Raw genomic sequence first — 19,716 nt, 5'->3', positions numbered from 1 at the left:
ACCTAGGTGGCTCAGTTGGTTAAGCATCCGACTCCCAGCTCGAGTCATGATCTCATGGTTTGTGGGTTTGAGCCTCACATCAGGCTCTGAGATGTAAGAGCCTGCTTCAGATTCTATGTCTCTCCCTCTCTCTCTCTCTCTCTCTCTCTGTCCCTCCCCTGCTTCTTCACACTCTCTCTCTCTCAAAAATAAACATTAGGAAAAAAGAATATAGAAATATTTAATCAAAAAATAAGGAAGTAACTGGATAAAGAAACTGAATAAAGACTCACATGTAAATAAAGGAACTTCATATATGAGAAAACAGCATTATAAAGTACGGGAGAAAGGAAAGGCTATTCAACAACAAATAAGGTACAAAAATTAACTTTTTCACAGGATAAAAAATAAATAGATCCCCTGTCATGCCATATTCTCATTATCAAAAAATTAAGGGGAAAGGGGAAAAAAATCAAAATGTAATAAAAATCTGAAAATAAAAAACACAAAACTTCAACTATTTAAAAACAATTTTCTGAAACAACATAGGGGGAATAAAGAATGAAAAACATGAATAAATTAAAATTTTAAACTTACATTCCACAGAGGTTTAGAGTTTTAGTCTTAGTCTAACCAAAAGACCAAAGTTTTGGTCTAACCAAAAGCAAAGTTTTAAGACAGAAAAGACACTGAGAAAAGATATTTGCAATAACTATCAAGGACTAAGGATCAATCTACAATTTGAAATTTGAATTTCATATAATTTTCACATGTTGTGACATTTTATGGGTTTTTTTTTTTTTTTTTTTTTTTTTTTTGCTGAATCATAAAATAACTGTAAAAAATATCCTTAGCTCACAGGTTGCACAAGAACAGGTGGTAGACTGGATTTGACCCATGGGCTATAGTTTGCCATATCCAAAGAATATCCATAAATCAATAAGAAAAAGATATATAACCCAAGGGAAAAAATGCATAATGAATATAAGAAAGCTATTAACAAAAGAGGTCATCTGAAAGGCCAAAACACATCAAAGAAGTTAAGGAAACAAATTAAATCACTAGGATATTACCTTCCACGTACCAGATTGGGGAAAATGAAGAAGTCTGACCACATGAATGTTGGGAAGGATATGGCAAAACGGGAACTCTCAAACACTTTTGAGAAGACTATAAATTAGTAGTGACACAGCACAGAAATTATCTAGTAAAAGTGAAATGCAAATAATCTACATCCTGGCAATTCAACTTCTAAGTATAGCTCCTAGAGAAACTCTGATATGTGTGTAAGGATATTTACTGCAGCATTATTTGTAATAACACAGAACAAAACAAACACTGAAATAAACTCAGATTTCTGTTAGGAGGGAAAAAAAATAAAAGAAGTATGCTCATAAAATTGAATACTATACAACACATACAAGAAATCAACCAAATCCTATATACCAACAAGAGCAAAATAAAATAAGCCAGATGCAGAATTCTATAGAGAGAATGTTACCACTTAGTAAATTTTAGAATACGTGTAATACTAAACTAAATACTGCTCATGGATACATTTGTATTAGGATTTTTCACCTCTGATAAAGGAGATTCAAATACCAACTTTTTTTTTTTTTTTTTAGCAAATCCTAAATCTGTATGTATGAGTCTGTATTATTTATGTCTGTGTGCATCTGTGTTAGGATATGGTTATAGCAATGAGAACTAGTGAAAAGACATGCCATATTTTATTTTGAAAGTTATGGGGATTTACATTTATGAAAATTCATTATTGTAGCAAAATAAAGAATGGACTAAGGGTACTAAGACTGGAGACATAATAATTTAAGTGAGAAAAAAGGAAATCCTAAAATTAGGAAGTGAGAATGGAAGAGGACAAGAGAAGACAAAGTTGAGAAGCATTCAGAAGTTTTAATCAAGTGGACTTGATGGCAGGTTACATGTTGGCAGCCATTTTGGGAGTGCAGAAAGCTTCACATATTTCCCAACTGCTTCCTGAATACGCTTGCTATGGGCTTTTAAACAGCTTTCAAAAGTGACATCTACACTAGCTGATGATGATAATGGTCCATCAGCTATAGCTAAGTGATAGAAAAGGATTTTAGAAAACAAAATATCAGTTAAAGCAATTTTGAAAGAGATGCAGCAGAAAGGTTTTCTCTGCTCTGCAGTTTCTGCCAGATTATATGCACAACATGTCCTCCTGAGGGTTAAGGGTACTGGTGAATACTAACACCTCTGAGGAAGAGACGATAAAAAACTTCGGGACCATACAAGAACAAATTCCATACTTACTGTATGACTTTGGCCAAGTCATTTAACTTCCTTTTCTCTGCTTCTGTTTCTTCATCTGCTAAGTGAGTAACATAAAGTACAGGTGATCCTTGACAACATGGAATCGAACTGTGTGGGCCCTTATACGTGATTTTATAAATGTATATTCTCTTCCTTATGCTTTTCTTAGCTTTTTCTTTTCTCTAGCTTACTTCATTGTAAGAATATAGTACATAATACATGTAACACAGAAACTATGTGTTAATCAATTGTGTTATCTGTAAGGCCTCCAGTCAACAGTAGACTGTTAGTAGTTAAATTTTTGGAGAGTCAAAAGTTATTTGTGGATTTTCAACTGTGCAGGAATCAACATTCCAAACCCTTAATTGTTCAAGGGTCAACTGTAATATAATTTATCCCATAGGTTCTGAAAAGTAAATGAGTATAATTATGTATGTATTTATGTGTGGGTGTATGTCTTTCTATGCACATACAAAGTGTTTGCTATCATTATTCTTCACCAGTTAGAAGGCACCCACTAAGTGCTAGGGCATTGCACTAGGTGCTGGAGAAGTGGAGATGACAAATTTATCTTGTCTGCCCTCTTTACAGTATGTAGCCATCACACCGTGAGAGACAAACTTGTGAGCTAACGTGCTATCTTCAACCTAAGTAACTAAAACGTCCTAAAGCGATTTCTCAGTCTGAGCCTACCAACAATTTTGACATCATTTAATCTTTTGACAATTGCTTAAAATCAACAGATAAGGCTTATAGTTTTATACAGAGAAAAATCCATATTAATATACAAACCTATAGATGAAGTTACTTTCTAAACTCTATTTTCATTATGTCTAAATTTTCCTGTTATTCTATTTCTTTTACCCTTCTGAAAGATTCTAATCTAAAAGATTCATTACTAAATAAAACTAATAAAATACTAATAAAACTTATCTCTGAATTTCCCCCCTACTCTAAGAATATATTCATTTTTTATTTCTTATATCTGTAACCATACTGTTAATCTGAAAGATTCATAAATAATACACTCAGAAACTACCTGGATCTTAGAATTACAAAGACAATGATGGTTAAATGAATATTAACAAGAGGTTTTTTTATTGCTTTGCTGAAAATGAATTACTCTTTATTTACAGTATAAAATCTTTTGTTTTTATGCTGTAATAAAGTATTTTTACATTTTCTTTAATAAAAAGATGTTTCTTTATTGCCCAAGACATCTACTACAACAGTCATTCCCTCATCAACTTACTTTGTAACAGTCTCCTTCAACAAAAGATATCTTAATTGCATCCAGCTCTCTATTGCAAATTTACAGTACTAATCCTTGCCAGCCATTTTGTTTTCAGCTTGTAACACTAGCAGCCAGCTGCCTTCGGCCTGACTCTATTAGCATATCGGATAATTTAGAAAGTAAGCACAGAAATGGAACCTAAAAGATACAGTTGGTTTTTATCAGAATATACCCATATATTAGATATTACTGTTTAAATATGCTTTATGTTTCTCTACTTCCTTTCAATTTAATTAATTTTCTTAATTTAAATGCTCATTTCCTGCTCACAGTAATTTTCCCTCCCCTAAACCTATAAATGAGGTTGACCTATTACTGTTTATATATAAGAATTTCAAATTTTAATGAAACAACTACACATGTATTTTAAATATTTTCTGTAAAAGATAAAAGGGTTGGACATTTGGTACTGTAATTTACAACTATATTCCAGCAGACCATCTGCCAAGAATAATAAATACATAATAGATAACATATATTGTTCGCACATTTCAAGGGTGTTTCTAACAGCCAGCAGACAGCAAACAATTCTCCACCTGTTTTGACTTGCAATGGGCTGGTGTTTGAATGTCAATAACAACGTGTCCTCACCAAGCATCACTGAAGTCTTAGATGACAAATCATCTAATACAATTTTAATAGGATGGTGAAGGGTAGGGCCAAAGAGTCTTATTAGTGGCCTGTTCTTCAGAACTCTTTACCATCACATTCTCCTGCCTTCCCCCAACAAGTCCCACTCATCTATATTTAATAAGTATTCTGAAATCATATTCTTCATTAACCCACACCATCACTTAAAGTAAAACTCTTTTTAGAGAGGCTCTTCTAGTTGATTAAATACTATTTAGAAAGTTTGTTAACTTAATAGAATATAACACCCTTGAAATAACAGTAAGAAAAAAAAAGGCCAAAGTTGCAGGGGAACCCCTGCAAGGAAATAAAATGCTCCAAAGATAGAAATTACTGAAGTGCTTTAACTTCATTTTCTCTTTCAAACCCCTCCCTGTCTCCACTGTATTTTTTATGCTTTTACTGTGATGCTAACTAGCCATCCAGTCTGCTATAGAAGCCTCTGGTTAGAATAGATTTCAAGGCTGCTGTGTCTTGTGAGGAACCAATCAGATTTCTTTGTTTCATCTGCAACATTCCATCAGGGTTATATAACATTTTAGATACATGAAACATTCTAATAATATAGGATATTTCAGTCTATAGTTAGCTATCTACTGTCACTAAATCTGACATATAAAAATCCCATATTATTCTTCTGTGTTATTCGATAAAATCAAAGGAATATAGTACAGATGAGAGGGTTATTTTTCTTTCGGGGAAGAAAACAGAGTGAATTTGCTTTGTCTAAAAGAAAGAGTTTGTGAAAATACAGCATCTGAGCACTCTGCAGACTACTCAGATGCGTGCTGATCCTCCTTATTTCTGTTTATAGTAAAGTGGCTGAGGTAATCCAACACAGTGGCAAACAGCCATACAGTTGTTAATTCTTATCACATACAACATGTCACTAGTATAGAATAAAATATTATAAATAGATTTCACATACAACATGTCACTAGTATAGAATACAATATTATAAATAGATTTAAACTCAGGCTTAATCTTTTGCAATTTTTTTAAAGCACAGAAAAATTAAGTGAAATATTTAAGACACCTGGACAAATACTTTCTCAAAGAAGAGAATTTGAACTCTAAATGTCAAACCCCAATTTAACACCTACAACACTAACCAAAAAATAGTATACCAGCAGCACTGTTCCTATATGATCAGAACACTTGCAGTACACTTTTACTGGCACCATACAAATATTTCCTCTCTCAATCTCTCTCTCTGCCTCAGATAATGCTGCATAACTTAAATACTGTTCTTCTGTGCTATTAATAAAACAACTCAGATATTCAAGAGCACATTAAGCTGAAACCTGTGAATCTAGTATTTTGTTTCTTTTTACAACTCAAAGGCATCCCACATATGATGGTTACAAATCAGCACAGGATTAAAATAGTGCCCAAATGCATAAAAAAGCTCAATCTGTTGGGTGTGGCTTAAGTAAATATATCTTGTCTCAACTGGACAGCTCCCCAGTAATATGCAGCCACTGAAACCCAAAATATATGAGTACATAAGTAAAGTGCTTCCGGGAAGGGGTGGGAAACTAAACCTCCATGTTTTTTCTATGCTTGATGTTCAATTGTTTCTATACTGTACTTCTAAAATGACAGTGCCTTGAGTCAATGCTGAACATTGCTCAAGAAACCAAGGACAGAGAAATTTTACTTGTCCTACTTCCTCTCTTCATTTTATACTCACTGTCTACAACATGGCCGTTCTTACAAACATTTTGCTTTCATAAAAGAGGTAATCATTTAAATCATGACTATGTGCAATGCGAACTCACACTGCATTACAGTCATCAATAAAATATGAAGTGCCAACTCCAGTGTTCATTCTACTTATTTTCCATCTCACCAGAGAATGCTCTACTAATGCTCTCTACTATTATAAATGAACAATATAAAGAAAAAGACCTTGGTAGGAGCTGCGACAAATATAAAACAGAAAAAATATAAAACCTGTGTTTACTTTTTAACAATCTAGTATTAATAGGGAAAAAAACCCTTCATGTGTATGTGTGTGTTGTGTGTATATCTATCTATCTATCTATACATATATATACACACAACACACACACACACATTATACACATTTAGTACAAATATAAATCTGTTTATAATCTACCATGCATACATTTATTAAATGTTACACATGCAATATACCTGAAACCTGTATATACAGGGAGCATGCAGATTTCAGAACTATACATTTTCATTCTTAAATGGTCACAATCAAACATTAAAACAGCTAAGGATTTCTGACATACTGAACTATATCCAAGCTTTTAATCTTGTTAAACAATTTTCTCTGCTATTCAATGCAGCAAACCCACCTTTGAATCATATTGACGGTTATTTTTTTCCCATGCCCTCTACGTGCTGCACCATTTTGTCTGTCTTCTGGCCAGTGGAGAGATCGGCAGACAGCAGTGAAGGAGTGTACTGGAGTCAGCAGAGGCAGTGCCAGCCTCCTGCTGCAGTCTGTATATTGAACGCACTCAAACCCACAGGTGCCTACGTAAAATCCTCCAGCTGCAGCTGCCACTTAATGTTTCCTTCAGCAGCAGATCTGTATGCTATTTTCACTTTGCTTTAACCCAATAAATGGACAGGATATACAAGTGTGCACCTTTTAAAAATGAATTTTACATAAAATATTTATAGACATTATCTCCATTAAGTAGCTAAAAATGAGTGACTTTTTAAATCAGAAAGATAATCACTAAATTATGAAGATTCAGAAGAATAATCACCAAAAGAGAAATACATTTCTAACACTCTATAAATTCTAAACTGGTAATTTAATTCTTCAAAAATATAGAACATTAAAAGCCAGCATATGATTTACCTTACATCTTCTTACATAATTATGAAAGTAATTTTTCGTATACCGTAAGTATATCACGTATAAATCCATAAAAAGGCCTGCCTCTAACCATACCTTTTCATCAGTACATAATCCACTGATAAGAAAATACAGAACTTCTCTGTTAAAAGGCTAAGTGAATCAAGGTAAACCAATGTTCAAACACTAACAGATGAAAAAGAAACAGAGGCTCACAATCCTTTCACATAAACTTCAAACACATACACTTTTATCCTACCCAAATTCTAGAATTCAAAACCAGGAAAAATCTTAAGGAATCAAAAAAAGTCTTTTTAATTTTTCAGGTGAACAAATTAAGGACCAGAGAGGTTAACACTGAGGTACCTTTCCCAAGGTCACACAGCTAGTCAGCAGCAAAACTTCGTCTTCAAAACATGTCTTTTTTCTTTTTAAGTTTATTTATTTGAGAGAGAGAGCACGAGTGGGGAGGGGTAGAGAGAGGGACACAGAGCCCGATGTGGAACTTCAACTCATGAACCATGGGATCATGACCTGAGCCAAAACCAAGAGTCGGATGCTTAACCAACTGAGCCACCCAGGCACCCCAAACACATCTTTTAATAAGTAATTAATAACTACTAAAACTCAACCAAAATCAAATAGTAACATGAATATTCTTATAACTATTAAATAAATATTGTGATTAAATAATCTTTGCAAAAAAGAAATCTCCAGGCCCAAATGGTTTCACAGGTAATTCTACCAAACATTTAGGTAAATAACACCAATTCTACACTATCTCTTCCAGAAAAGAGAAGGAAATATTCCTAACTCATTTTATGAAGACAAAATTACTCTGATATCAAAGCAGATAAAAACATTACAAAATAAGAAAACTATAGGCCAATATCCCTCTTGAACACAGAAACAAAAATCCTCAACAAAAAATTAGCAGATCAAATCCAATGATGTATAAACACACACACCCAGTGACCAAGAGGAGTTTATACTAGGCATGCTCAGCTAGTTTACTATGGAAATCACTCAATGTAATCCATCATATTAATGATTTAAAGAAGAAAAATTGCATCATTATATCACTTGATGCAGAAAAGTATTTAAAAAATCCAACATCCCTTCATGTAAACATTAGAAAATTAGGAATAGGAGGGAATTTCCTCAACTCGATAAAGAACATCTACAAAAAACCTGCAGTCAACATCATACTTAGTGGTAAAGACTAAATGCTTCACCCTTAAAATCAGGAACAAAGCAAGAACACACATTCTCACCACTGTTGGCTACCATCATACTAGAAGTACTAATCAGTGCACACAGATTACAAAGGAAGAACTAAAACTATCTTTATCCTTAGAAGACATTATTGTCCACTTAAAAATTGAAAGGAATCTACCAAAATCAAACAAACCACCCCCCCTCAAACACCTCTTAGAACTAAGAAGTGAGTTTAGCAAGGTCATAGTACAATGTCAAAAAAAAAATCAATCATAAATCTATATACATATACACGTGTGTATATGTATACACACACACACACACACACACACACACACACACACATTGGCAATATACAAATAGAAAACAAGATTCTAATGGCATCCCATTAACAACATCTAATAAAAGAAAAAAGAAAAATATTTAGGCATAAATTTGACAAAACAAATATAGGATCTGTATGGTAAAAAAATGCTAATGAAAGACATCAGGTAAGATCTAAATAAATGGAAAACCATATCATATTCATGGACTGGAAGACCCCACATAGTAAAGATTTCAAGTCTACTCCAAATGGTCTGTAGATTTAATGCAATTCCAACCAATATCCCAGAAGGATTTTTTTTTATAGATACAGATTCTAAAATGTATATGGAAAGGCAAAAGATCTAAACTATCTAAAACAAGTATGAAAAGAAAAATCAAGTTACAGGAACCACACTACCCTGTTTTAAGACTTTCTATAAGCTACAGTAATCAAGACAGTATGCTATTATACACAGATATAAACATATCAGTGGAAAAGAATAGATGGCACAGAAATAGACCCAAACAAATATGGCCAACAGACTTGACAATGATGCAAAAGTAATTCAAAGGAGAGAGGATGTTCTTTTCAACAACAGGAACAACTGCCTATCCATATGTAAAAAGCACACACATCAACCTTAATCTTACATGTTATATGAAAAATAGCTCAAAACAGACCATAAATCTAAACTATAAAACTTACAGGGAAAAAATAAGAGAAATTTTTATGACCTGGGTTAGGCACAGTTTTAAGATATGATACCAAAGGGATGACCCATTTAAACAACAACAACAACAACAACAACAAAGATAAACTGGACTTCATCAAAATTTAAAACTTTTGCTCTGAAAAAAAAAAATCACTGTTACGAGAACCAAAAAAGCAATTCACATATCCAACAAAGGATGGATATCTGGAATATACAGCGAACTCTCAAAACTCAATAGCAAGAAAATAAATAACTGAATTAAAAAATGGGACGAAATCTAAACAGACACTTGATATATATATTAAAGGCAAATAATCACATGAAAATGTGTTCAGCATCATCAGCCACTAGAAAAATGCAAATTAAAACTACAATGAGCTTCCACTGACCATTTGACAGAATGGCTAAAAATAAAAGATACCTATCTTGAAAGTACCAAGTGCTAGCAAGGATGTGCAACAACTGGAACTCTCATACACTGCTGGTGGGAGTGACAATGGTATAGCCACTCTGGAAAACAGTTTAACAGTTTCTTATAAAGTTAAACATATACCTCCCATATAATCCAACAATCTCTCTCCTAGGCACTGACCCTAGAGAAATAAAAGCTTACATTCACACAAAAACCTATACATGAATGTTTCTAAGTTGCTCTACTCATAACTTCTACCAAATGGAAACAACCCAAATGTTCTTTAGTGGGTGAATGAATAAAGAAACAATGGTACATCTATACAATGGTGTACCACTGGGCAATAAAAAGCAACAACTATTGCTGGACACAACAACTTGAATGAATCTGAAAGGCATTATGCTGAATGAAAGGAGCCAGTCTTTAAAGGCTCTATTATTCTGTTTTCCATTTATATCCCATTCTTCAAACAAACAAACAAAAACTACAGAGAAAAAGAAAAATAGCTCATTGCTTTTCAGGATTAGGGATGGAGTAAGGGTGTAACCAGAAGGGGTACCATAATGTAACCTGTACCATTATGTATGCTAATTGTGGTGGCAGCTACATATATCCATATGCATGTTGAAATTCACTGAACTGTACATACACACATACAAAGTAAATCCTACCTTACAAGTTTTTAAAACTTCAGCCACCACCATGTGGTCATGACTCCCAATTCTAGACCTCTTACTCTGCCCTCTCCTAAGCCCCTAACCCATGTATCTAACTTCTCCTGTATATACCATTATCAATACTAACTTATCTCCAAAAATTAATTCATTACATTCCCCCTTAAAATTCAAGTGAATGGGACCCACCATTCACCTAACCATCTAAGCCAGAAACATGAGAGTAATCTTTGAGCAAGTTACAGCATAACCAGGACAATAACTTGAACTATGGTACTGCTGTATCTCCAGTACCCCTAACTGTAGCTAGCACAGAGCAAGCACTCAGCCAGTATTTTTTGTGGAGTGAATACATAAATGAATAAATAAAAGGATGGCACCTTCTTCATTTAGCCCAAACTCAATCAATCAAGTCCAGTGGGATCTCTCCATCTCCACTGCCACCTTTTAATTTCAGGCCCTCATTATCTCTCACTTGGACACTGCTGCCACTGCTCCTAACGTTGACATGCGTTGTTTAGCCCTGCCCACTATCATACCACACCCCTTTCTGAGAACTGCCCTTTACCAATCTTCATTCCATCTGCTAATTTACTCCCTCCCTTTGCCATGGTTGATTTCTACCGAGGTAAGTTACCTAACCCAAGGTGACATGATGACAGACCTTACCCAAACCCCAGTCCAGAGTAGAACTTATTTGTCTAGGGTGCATACAAGACCTAAGTTAGGAGAGAGTGAACCTACCCATGGGCATATGGATTTGAAAACAAAATGATTGAGTTGGTGTTCACCTCTGGGTGCCTAAGCTGTTAAGATGTAAAAGTGAAGTGTTGTTAGTAGCTATGTTCCACTATGTGAACTGAACAGAGGAAACTAATGTGTAAGGTCAGAAAAGAATGAAACAGACATACAGAAAGCAGCAGATATAAGAAATGGATATAAGAAAGCAGATGTAAGATAAAGAAAGCAAATATAAGAAAGTACCAAACTATCTGTATGTTGTTCCCTAAATGTATCAAGTTCCCTCACAACTTCAGCCATTATAATTTCTGTATCCTCTACCTAAAACAAGTCACTACTTCCTCCCAGAATTGTTCCATTTCCCTCAAGTCTGAGATGGAGTTCTTTTTCTATGCTCTAACAGCATCCTGTACAGAACTTCATCATAATAGTTCTCATACTGTATTTTAATACTACAGGTTTACTTATACCATAGAGTATAATCTGGGAGAGACTATGTCTTATATCTCTAAGTAAACTGTATCCCTCAGTATTTTACCTGACCCATAATAGGTGCTCACAATATAATCAGGGATGAAAAGACAGCACACAGACAGGAAGGGAGGAAAGAAGTATCTAAACAGTTCCTAATAGTATGTTAGCCTCAGAATATAAAGTGATTGGAAGGTTAACAGAAAGGAGATTTACTCCGAGTCTGGCCATAGATGGGAACTAAGAATTAATTGCTAAGTAACACAATATTCTGAGTAAAGAAATGACTACACTAACTAACTAGTACATGAATAATACCAGAGGTAACAGAACGGGGCATAAAGTAAATTTTTAGAGCAGAAAAAGTACAGCTAAGCATTATTTTGAAATAATCAGTTTTTTCTTCAATATTGTCTTTCTCCCACCAAACACCCAAAACTTCAAGCAGCCAAGTCTTTTGTGGTTAGGATGGAAAGTGACAGCAAAAGGGCAGACAAACCTGTTCCAAATATTTGAGTTTGAAAAATCTGGCTCCTTAACAAAAGACACAAAAAGGATTCATTATCATTAAAAATACATATTTAGAAGAAAAAATTTAGTAAGAGCAAATCTCCCATGTACTCCTAATCTAGACTAGAAAAGAATAAACCTGGTCAAGAACAATATAGAAATCTATCTTCTAGGTTGATCAGCTGGTTTGTTTCCCAGGCAAGGCCTCTTACACAGAAAAATCCTATGGTTCTCAGGGCCGTCTTCAGCTTTGCAGGTCATAAACCAAGTCTGTAAAGAAGGTATGTCTTCAAAGCAGATAACCCTGATTTTATTTCAGGTATTTTAGGCTGGTTCTCTCCCTAGCCTCAGCAAATAAACCTTAACTAGTAAATAAATCTTAATAGTAACAGTTGAAATTCCACTAATTGGTTTAAGAAAGGTTATGTGCTTGGGCACCTGGGTGGCTCAGTCAGTTGAGCTTCCGAGTCCTGATTTCAGCTTAGGTCATGATCCCAGGGTCATGGGATTGAGCCCTACATTAGGTTCCACACTGAGCATAGAGCCTACTTAAGATTCTCTCCCTCTCTCCCTCTCTCTCTCTTTCTCTCTCCCCTGCTCACATGCGCTCTAAAATTAAAAAACAAAAAACGAAAAAAAAAAAGCTATGTGCTTTACTTTGGCCAATGGGATGTGAAGCGAATGGGGCGGGAGAGAGAAAGCTTTCTGGTAAGTTTTCCTCAATCTTAAAAATGGACCCAGAAAGGCCTGTTGTTCTACCAGTCTCCAAACAACGCTGTGTGTAGATATACAAGCTGAAGGTATGGTAGTTCTCTTGCAGCTATTTAAGGACAAGCCAGAAAACCACCACCGAGATGCTGAAAATGGCACAGCAGAAAGATGGAAAGAAACAGAGTCCTTGGTGATGCTGCTGAGCCTCAGAATTAACTTATCTATAAATCACCACACCTCCTGAATTCTCTATTATATGAACTTATAAATCTTCTTCATATTTCAGTCATTCTAAACTGGATCTTTGGTAATTCTAACCATTCTAACTGTTACAACAGCAAATAAAACTGACCAGGGAAAAAATTATACGAGATCTAATCAAACATAAATTTTAACAGAAAGTTCTCATTTCCTCTAGAAATTTCAAACTTAATAAACCTGGGACCAGGGTACTGAGTTAAGATGCTAAACTCCTTTTTTTTTTTAATGTTTTATTTATTTTTTGAGAGAGAAAGTGCGAGCAGGGGAATGGCAGAGGGAGAGACGGATAAAGGATCGTAAGCGGGCTCCGCATTGACAGTAGCAAGCCTGATGTGGGCCTCAAACTAACAAATCATGAGATTATGACCTGAGCCAAAGTCGGACACTCAACCCACTGAGCCACCCAGGTGCCATCATGCTAAAATCTTTTTTACTCATCAGTTTAAAACCCTGTAATGGCTCCCTTATGGCTTTAAAGATATAATCCAAACTCTTTAGCACGGCACACAAAACATTTCATTAACTGATGAGTGATTAACTGTCCATTCTTTTTAGCAACTTTCTAACTCACCCTAGGTTCCAGGAATAGAGAATTCTTACAGTTGCTGGAATGCACCATATAGTCTCCCATCTTCATCTACTGGCAAATGCTACTTTCTCTACGTGGACCCCTAATGCATACTTACTCTTCAAAGTTCAACTTGAATTCTCCTCTCCTTCCTGCCTATCCCCAACTGTATTATCACTGATAGGTTTGGAATCTCTCGTCTGTATTAGAGTCTGAGCTCCCTGAGAACAGGAACTATCTGCAACATGTATCATAATGCTTAATACAAAGTAAGTACTAAAAAAAAATCTTTGAGATTTAATTAACTGTACTTGGGGCAGTCCTAAGTTCTTTCCATTATGCTATTGAATACAGACTTATAAAAATATAACCATCATCACAGAAAGTTCTACTGAACAGTATTATTCTAAAGGGTCACTAAGTTATTTCAAAGTGATTTAAAACTAGCTTTATCTGATTTTTTTTAGTTACAAAATATAACATGAAATAATATTATGGCTTTTTCAGAAAATTCATGCCATGTGACAAATATTTATTAAGAAAACTGGACCAAGGAAACGAAACAGATAAGAGATAACATTCTTGGTCTGAGCACAGACTACTACCTAAAGGCTGTATAATAACCATAAATGATATTTACCAAATTCTTTCTTAATCAAAATGATAAGCTCCCTAAAATAAAATCTTTAGTGAGCAAAATTTTCCCACAATTTTCAAATTTTACACATATTTCAAGTTAATATAGACTAACACACGAGTATAATTTTGGTTAAAGTATTTAACACAGTGAAAGGCACATAATAAATATTCAGTAAATGTATGCTCATCCTGAATCTATTGCATGCAGATGAACAAAGTAATTTTCCAAGTTTTATATCTTTATGTACTGGAAGAGCCAACAACAGGCTGCCCCAAGATGGGCCACTTTGGCATAAAGATCATTTTGAGTTAAAAAGCAATTAAAACGGGGAGACTGTGTGGCTCAGTCGGTTGAGCATCTGAGCTTGGCTCAGGTCATGAGCTCCATGAGTTCAAGCCCCAAGTTGGGCTCTCTGCTGTTAGGGCAGAGCCGGCTTCAGATCCTCTGTCCCCCCTCTCTCTCTGCTCCTCCTCCTCTCATGCTTGTGTGTATGTGTGTGTGTGCGTGTGCTCTCTCTCAAAAATAAATTTTAAAACATTAAAAAAAAAAGCAATTAAAACCCTGCAAATTCAAGAAAAGTGCTTTACCTTCCCCTTCAACTGCCTAAAAAGAATTTAGATAATCTACTCTAGGAAAACAGCTATTCCCATAGATAACCAATTACATAAGCCAAGTACGGTAGATAGGGAGGAACCTAGCAAGATCTGTTTGATCAAAGTCCTCTATGTCCCATTGTGTCAGAGTGGCCTAGCAAACATTTGTTTACTAAACATTTACCTTTTTTCATCTTCCTGTGAAATGCATTCCTTCCTTTTAAAGCCCCAGACCCCTTCCTCTCCTTAGTTCAGAATGACATATATATACCTTATGTTGCCTGCATTTGGAATTTCCATGTCTATATGGATTTTCCATTCTTAGCCTATTAAGTTTGATTTTCTCCTATTAACCTGTCAATGTCCATTTGATTCTTAGTCTGGGAAGAAGGATCTTGATGAAGACAGGAATTCTTGCTCCCTGACAATACACACAGAAAGGACATTTCAATGACATAGACTCATCTGAGGACAGTAAAACCATTTTGTTATGGAAATGAACCATTTTGTTTGTGAGACTGAGCCCCCTATCAGGCTCTTTGGTGACAGTGTGGAGCCTGCTTGAGATTCTGCCTCCTCTCTCTCTGACCCTCCCCTACTTATACGTGCACATGTGCTCTCGCTCTCGCGCTCGCTCTCTCTCTCTCTCTCTCTCAAAAATAAACTTTCAACAGGCACCTGGGTGGTTCCGTCCGTTAAGTGTCCAACTTTGGCTCAGGTCATGAGCTCATGGTTCATGGGGTTAAGCCTTGCGTCAGGCTCAGAGCCTGGAGCCTGATTTGGATTCTGTGTCTCCCTCTCTTCCTGCTCCTCCCCCACTTTCTCTCTCTCTCTCTCTCTCTAAAATAAACAAACAAAAAAAAATTCAAAAATAAACTTTTAAAAAAATGTCTTAAAAAAAGAAATAAAATTAGTGTTATAGTTATATCTTTATCATATATATTTTTATTAATATTACTTCACTGATATACCCTATTGATTACACAAAGTAATTTTACAAAAGACATTTCATTTGAAAATTGTTGAATCACAGAGCTACATGCAAGAATTTCAGTCATTCTAATAGTAAAGATAACATTTTCAGTGTTACTTGTTTCTTCAACTTATTAAAAGATTAATGGTGGTTTAGGAAAAAAACAAAACAAAACTCAGCTCGTTTATCTTTAGTTTAAAAACATGACCAGTTTACATCTTGATAATGCATAAAAGATTCCTTTGAAATTCCTTTAAAGAACCAGGATTTTTGATGGAAGATACTTAGGCATGAATTAAAAAAAAAACATGACTCCTGCTCAGAACATTATGAATCTGGAAAAAAAAAATTAAGTTAACCTATTTTTTCCAGTAAGTCAAATAAAACCTGATAGAAAAAATCTATGAAAATGCGGTGGGGTGGAGCAGAGCATATTTTTAATGTTAAATTTTTGGTTATTGAGTTTCTTTAAAGACATACAAATTATACTTGTATGAAAAATGCTTCCCATTTACAGAACTGTATTCCAGAGATTCTTGAGGGCAAGAGTGTACGAATGCTGCACCAAAGTAATTTTTAAAAGACACTTTCTCCTTTTAGCATCTCATTCATTTCATGGCTCTCTCATTAACCTTTTACTATCATCAGTACACGTATATATTATTAAAACTGCCACATACCATAAAAAGTAAGCATGATTATATATTATGTATGAGGAAACCATGGGATAATATAGAATACCACAAATTAGCAAAACCACAAATCTATAATCTAGAGGCTTTTAATTTGAAATATTTAAAATTTTCTAAGAAAACAAAAACTACATATATTCAGATGAAAAATTTGAAGCATTAATTTACTATTTTAATTTGGTGAGAGCATTACTATACATCAAAATATGCTATATAAAAAAAGCATTTAAAAAAATTACACATATATACGTTATTTTTAAGCCCAGCGCAGAGCCCAACATGGGGTTTGAACTAATGACCCTGAGATTAAGACCTGAGCTGAGATCAAGACTCTGATGCTTAAACAACTGGGCCACCCAGGCATCCCGAAAAGTATATATTTGAACACTATTTAAATCTATTTTTAGATCAGAAATTAGAACATATTTCCTAAATATTTATCTCTCTTCATTGAACATTCTGATTTATGTATGTAGGATCATAAGTGGCATATCTGAAATATACTTGGCTTTTTAAAGTAACTGATCTGCAGAAAGTGTCCAAATTAAACCAGTTTAAATAATTTAATCTTTTGAAAAACTGCTATTTAAAACATATGATTGGATTAATAATGGAAGTCAGTTTCATCAGAGGAACTTCAATCAGTATTTTATATTTCAAGCACCTTGTGCAATATGCAGAGTATAGGCACCTGGAAATAAACACAAGCTAATTAGAAGAATGAAAACTTACTTCCTGTAAGCTGGAAAGAATTAGTTACAAAAGGACTTGTGCTAACAGCAAAACCTCTACATAATTTTCTCTGGCTTCTTTCTTCAGCAACAATGATGGAAATGGTAAACTATGAAAGTACCAAACTATGACTTTGAGCTGCTATATTGCAGAGCAGTGCTAAAAGGGCTGTAACATTAATTTGTCCTAAAATCCAGGGGAAGCATAATCTCAAAGCTCAAATAAGGGTAAATTACAGGGGCACCTGGGTGGTCTAGTAGGTTGAGAGTCCAACTCTGGATTTTGGCTTAGGTCATGACCTCATGGTCCTGAAATTGAGCCTTGAGTTGGGCTCCACGCTGAGCACAAAGTCTGCTTAGGATTCTCTCTCTCCCTGTGTCCCTCTCCCACTTGCACACATGCTGTCTCTCAAAAAATAAAAATTAAAAAAAGAGTAAATTACAAATAAACCCAGAAGAATGGAAATAAACCACGGAGTTAAACAAACTACATTTAAAAGCAAGATTTTGTGCAAAAGGTAAAAGCTTATTTCTGGAGAGTTATTCATTTAATATATGACCACTGTGCATAGCATATGGGCCTGGAATGACATAATGACACCAGTAAGCCAGGCTCTCTAGTCAGAAATCTCAGAACAAATTATTTCTGCTCATTCTTTTTCTTTCCCTGATACCCTAGTACCCAAATCCTTTCTAGTTCACCCCAAAAATGTCTTCCTTGTGTAACCTCATTAGTCCTGCTGTCGCCTTTTTTTTTTTTTTAAATCTTTATTTATTTTGAGAGAGAGAGGGAGACAGTGAGAGAACAGGAGGGGCAGAGACGGAGGGAGAGAGAGAATCCCAAGTAGGCACCACACTGCCAGCACAGAGCCCATGCAGGGCTCGATCTCATGAACCATAAAATCCTGACCTGAACCCAAATCAAAAGTTGGACACTTAACCAACTGAGCCACCCAGGAGCCCCTGCTATCACTTCTTTGGCTCTTTCATCATCTCTGAACTACTATCTCTTCACCATAGTCCATTTTATACACTGACCCCAGAGTTAACTTCCTTCAAATGTTATTCATTCATAAAACAAATACATACTATTGAGTGCTTACCAGGTGCCAGACAGGATACAGAAGTGGGAAAGACAGTGAACTTGTCATGAAACTTGTTTTCCAGTAGGAAAGGAAGAAAATAAAACAGAGAAATAAGGGGCGCCTAGGTGGCTCAGTTGGTTGAGCGTTTAACTCGATTTTTGGCTCAGGTCGTGATCCCAGCGTCATAGGATTGAGCCCTGCATAGGGCTCCATGTTGAGTGTGGATTCTCTCTCTCTCTCTCTCTCTCTCTCTCTCTCTCTCTGCCCCTCTTCCCTACTTGTGCATGCTCTCTTTATATATATAATAAAAAGAAATTTTTTTAATTTAATTTAAAAAACAAGAGAAACAAGATACACAGTAAGATAAATAGTGATAATTACAACAGAGACAAAATATAAAAGGGGTACAAAATAAAAGGAGGGACATAAAGAAGGGGTACTTGTTGCTGTAATTTCTCACTATGGCCTTTGTATTCATCATTCCATTCTGTCTGCCAACTTTCTTTTCCCACCAGCCCATCCCCAAACACTCTACCTTAAGTCAGTAAGAACAGAGGAGAAAATTTCTACAACTGGAAGTGGAGCATTATCTAACTTAATGTCTCCCATTCTAATCTCTGTATTTACCACTGTAGACGAGAGCCCCTAATATTTTCAGTAAATATTGCAGGAATGTATGGGCAGAAAAATGACTGAGGCCAATATTCTGCTGCATGAAAAAATGTTTTAAATTAACATCAAGTGTATTACTGTACATTTAATAATCACGAAAGCCATGGAGAGATGCTAATGTTAGTTTACATTTAAGGCAATTTTTTCAAATAATAAACTATAGGAAACTGACAAGTCAACTCACAGCATATAACTGGTACCTATTTTTTTTAATGTTTATTTTTGAGAGAGAGAGAGAGACAGAGCACAAGCAGAGCAGGGGCAGAAAGAGAAAGAGACATAGAATCCAAAGTAAGTTCCAGGCTCTGAGCTATCAGCACAGAGCCTGATGCAGGGCTTAAACTCATGAACTGCAAGGTCATGACCTGACCGAAGTTGGATGCTTAACCAACTGAGCCACCCTGCAGCCCCTAACACTAGTACCCATTTTTTTTAACATGAAGCCACCAAACTCTTGCCTACTTGTTCCTTTGATATAATCCTTACCAATTTAAGATCTCATAACATCCAACTTGCTACTTTAAAGAAAAGACATAGTTTTCAGATCTCAGTTTAGACTTCATTTCACTATGAACTGTCCAATTTATTCAGTCACTCTTCAGATATGAAGAGTAAAAATTCCATGTTTTCTGCTACAGCTGTCTACTAGCTGTAGACACTTGAGAAAGTCTTTTTATCTTGGGCAAGTCTTTTCTCTCTCAT

The 19,716-nt window shown here is 35.2% G+C and overlaps 1 protein-coding gene across 11 annotated transcripts in view; it reads right to left on the bottom strand.

The window, feature by feature from the left end:
• Nucleotides 1–19,716, bottom strand: part of TANC2 (tetratricopeptide repeat, ankyrin repeat and coiled-coil containing 2) — a 365,567-nt gene that overhangs the window by 267,948 nt on the left and 77,903 nt on the right. Inside the window, exon 1 of one of the 11 annotated variants that reach the window (XM_053211756.1) lies at nucleotides 6,532–7,510. The exons of the other annotated variants lie outside the window; for them this stretch is intronic. The gene's annotated coding sequence lies outside the window, so the exon portion shown is untranslated. Of the gene's footprint in view, nucleotides 1–6,531; nucleotides 7,511–19,716 lie in introns of those variants that run through there. 11 annotated transcript variants of the gene reach the window in all.

The sequence above is a fragment of the Acinonyx jubatus genome, chromosome E1 (assembly GCF_027475565.1).
Source record: "Acinonyx jubatus isolate Ajub_Pintada_27869175 chromosome E1, VMU_Ajub_asm_v1.0, whole genome shotgun sequence".
NCBI lineage: Eukaryota > Metazoa > Chordata > Mammalia > Carnivora > Felidae > Acinonyx > Acinonyx jubatus.
Note: the sequence above shows the minus strand (reverse complement) of the source record. Positions and strands in the feature narration are given on the sequence as shown.